The sequence below is a fragment of the Lygodium microphyllum genome, chromosome 3 (assembly GCF_053477565.2).
Source record: "Lygodium microphyllum isolate KBCC chromosome 3, Lygodium_microphyllum_v1.1.10, whole genome shotgun sequence".
Taxonomy (NCBI): Eukaryota; Viridiplantae; Streptophyta; class Polypodiopsida; order Schizaeales; family Lygodiaceae; genus Lygodium; species Lygodium microphyllum.
Genome location: NC_141137.1, coordinates 171275355 through 171279305, shown reverse-complemented (window position 1 = coordinate 171279305; position 3951 = coordinate 171275355).

Below are 3951 nucleotides of genomic sequence, written 5' to 3'. Positions count from 1 at the left end.
AAGACTCAACTCTTCTTCACCAGTCAAGTCATCGGCAATGAACACTGGTCGGGGTATCTCCCCTTCCAGGGCTAGGTTTACCTCCTTGACCTTGGTTGGTCCTTCGATTGGTTCGCTTTTCTGCCCTTGACGCTTGGCACCTAGCAGAACCACTACCCTATCCCCTTTTTTGAATTTAGTGAAGCCCATGGAGGCTTGCTGCCATCATGTAGACTGGTGTAGAGAGTGCTTCGTTTGTCTTGCTGATCGTTTTGATGGCCTGCTCATACGCCTCAAGGTCTGAGAATGGCAGGTCAATTGTAGCGAGGATGTGCATCCAATCCCGCTCATCCTCTGGGCATGGGATATACTTGGTGAAGGACCCATAGGGCTCCCTGACCTGAATGTTCCCTTTGAGCATAGCAGAGATGGAATCTAGGTCGACTAGTGAGGTCTTCCACGTGTCCATCTCTATTGCCAAGGAAGATCAAGCCGTTACCCCAATCCTCGATGACTCTAGCGTTGCGCATCCAGGGTCGGCCTAATAGGACATCATAGTCCACTCCCTTATGACTATGAAGTCGACAGAGAAGTGGACACCTGCGATCTTCACTGGCCAATTCTTCAGGACCTCAAATGGCTTCACTCTCATACCGTTTGCCAACGTGACGTTAAACCTACCAGCTTCGACAGGCGGGTTTCCCCAAGTCTGAAGCACTGTGTGGCTAAGCACACTAACCCTGGCTCCCGTGTCTACGATTCCCTTCCTTGTTGTGTCACCCAGGGCTAGGACCGGTAGGACTGCGTGCATCTCAGAGCCTTCCCAAAAGGCGTTGATGTGCAAAGATTTAGGCACGGAGTGCTGCGTCAGACTTGGCAATTGTGTTTCTGCATCTTGGTCTCGAGGGTCTGCCGTGACTTGCTCTTGTGATCCCTCGACCCACTGCTTAAGGTCTTACCATAGGGCAGGGTGCTGCTTAAGCAGATCTCCCAAGCTAAGTGTTATAGGGGTGGTCACTAGCGCGGTCAGGAGATCATTAGATACTCATCCTTCCTTTAGCCTAGACTATCTGGGCCAATGGTTGCGGCGGCTGATCTGCGGCTCGGCTGATCTGCGGCTCTGTTGCGTCTAGGCTTGGTCTCAGCGGCACTGCTTGTGGCATAGTTGCTTCGGCCGACTTAGGTTGAGGTAGTGACATTGGCATTCTTATGCTGGAGGGATCATCGATCTTGTCCTCTATGATGGGTTCAGCATCTTTGAGATGCTGTTGCGCCTCCCTCACCCATTTCTTCAACTTTTCTATAGCCTCTAATTGTCGCTTTGGATGCGGGTATTCCCCTATCTTAGCGCTTCCCTTTTCGGCTGTCTTAGGGGCTGAAGTCTCTGCCTCCGCGTCTGAGACTTTCTTCCCAGTAGGTAGAGTCGTAGCACTCTCGGTCCTTAATGCGACCTTAGCTTCCGATCTCTTCTTTTTCCGCCTGCGGCTTTTCTTTCCTATTGAGGTTACGTCAAGATTGCTAGGTTCTGGCAGAGAGATGCCGGCCTGCTTCGTTTGTGGCCTCCCCATCGGGGTTTTCGACACCGAACAGCCCCAATGGGACGGATGGCAAATTAGTTGAGCTAGAGGACGGCTTCCGCTTTGGGCAGTCTATGAAAAGATGGGTGATTCCGCACTCTGCGCACCTTTGGTCAGCCTTGTCCCTGTTTTGCTGCTCTCTTTTAGGGCAGCGTGATGAGACATGACCGGGGTGTCCGCAAGTCCAACAAGTGACTGGATCCTGTGGCTACCCTCCTAGGCCTCTACCCCGTCCTCATCCAAACGCCATCATCAGCACCGGCCGATAATCCATGAGGACCGCGTTGCCCTCATCGTCATGCGAGACATAAAGGTATATGTAGGTCTCTTCATCATTTGGCTCCTCCACATAGTGTACTGGAGCGCTGCTCGGTGGGTGGGTCACATAAGGACCAGGCGGTCTAGGAATGCATGTAGGATTTATGTCCATTCTAGGGACAGCTGGTTTCATATCATTAGGCGCAGGTAGAGCCAATGGAGCTTCCCTTCCGAAGAATGGCTGCAGCCTGTTAGCTAGATAAGGCTGGCCGTAGGGTTGCGAGTATGGAAGTCTTCTCGGTAGTCTGCAATGTGCGATATCATGGCCGAACCTACCGCAGTTAGCGCAAGGTCTTGACCTAGGGTTTTGACACTCGGCCGGCAAGTGGTTTCCGCCACAGTACACGCATTGGATGTGCGAGCGTGTTGGTCATCTCAACATGTCTTGTATCTTGGCTAGTTCCATCTTGACCTCAGCCATGTCTCGGTGGCCTTCCCCTTATCTTGAGATGATAGGATTGACCGCTCACCAGAGGCTGACGTTCTCTCTGAGTTTCGCGGGTTGGTCTCTTCTAGACTTGAGCTCCTAGAGCTCCGCTCTTTTAGCTGGTCATCGACTCTGATGGCTTCCTCAAAAACTCTAGCCACCACATCCCGCTGCAAGCTTGAGTTGCATGCCAATGCCTTATATAACTCCTCGTCTCGAATTTTGCTGATGAATACAATTGAAACTGTTCTGTCTTGCCTAGAGGGATTCTCTTAAAGAGACTTCTCACATGTGTCACGTAGTCGTGGATGTCCTCCTTCTCTTTCTGCTTGACATTCATCAAGCGTACTAGTAGGTTATCGGAGTATCCGGGCTCGGCGAACCTCTTGACGAAGAGATCCTTGAGATTATTGAAGTTGGCTCGTTCCACGGCATCCAGGCTTGTATACCATATCCTACCCTTGTCGCCTAAGCAAAGCCCGAATGCTTGTGAACGTTGAGTCTAGTCATTGAGGCCGTTGGCTTCGCAGACTTGCTCAAACTGCTCAACAAAGCTGTATGGATCGTCATGTTGTTGGTACTTATCGAGTTGCTTGGCAACAATCGGTATTTTGGCTTGGCTCTTTGAGCCCTGGTTTGTCCATAATCCTGCAAGCAGAGATGTCGCTAGTGCGGTGGCACTCTGCTCTACTGCGGTGTTATAGAGCATCCGTTTCATGAGGAGCTTGCTCGATGTCAGGTCTCCTTCTAGCGCTCTCTCATGATCTGTTCGGTTTCGGCCAGCCAAATTCAGCACTCGCTGCACCTCATGCAGCTCCATGCTTTGCCTTTGGCTCCTAGATTGTTGATCCCTATTATAATTAGCTATGCCCTGCAGTGCCTTGCGGGCTAGCCTTCTCTCCTCCTCTAGGTATGCAATGATTGCGTCTGTCGTCCTGCCGCGGTGCTCGTACCGGGCGTGTGCGTCGTAATTGCTCACCATATGCTGTATAGCATTTGGGAATACACTCAAATCGAGCTCCTCATTAGACGGATGGTCTGAGCTTTCTTCCATCATGGTCGAATTCTTGCGCCCCGCTGCGCTGTTGATCAGGTTGAATAGTCTTGACAGATCCTCGTCGTTGGTGCGCCTTGCTTGGTCCTACCCTGCGCTTCACTTGTTTGTCTATGTCTTGGGTCCTCTCCTATTGGTGGGTTCCTTGAGTGATTTATCTGAGTGAGTTTCTTTGATTATTGAATACAACCCTCAATTTATGGTCACTCGTTGAGTGTGTCGTTTCTCGTGCACTTGTGCCCAATCAGGCTTTCAGCTTTTTTAAGTGTGCTTCAAGTGCAGAAATTCAATGTGAGTGCCGCAAGCAATTCCTCGGCGTCTCACTCACTCTCGCTCGTTCCGAGCCTATTAGGCTTTGTTGCTCAAGTCCTGGCCGTTCTAGTGGGTTCTAGGGTCTATGCTGCTTCTTACCATTCATGGGGGAGTCGATCACAGGTCCTCTGATTGGATTTCCGTTCTCAACGCATTAGGTCACTGGGGAGTGCTCCAACACTGTCCCCCTGTCCCTTGGTCTTGACTCCTATGTCGGGAATTGCCTCCAAGGCATTCGCCATGTTGTCCTGGAGCGGGTTGCGCTTCCAGTCGCTCGTGGGGTT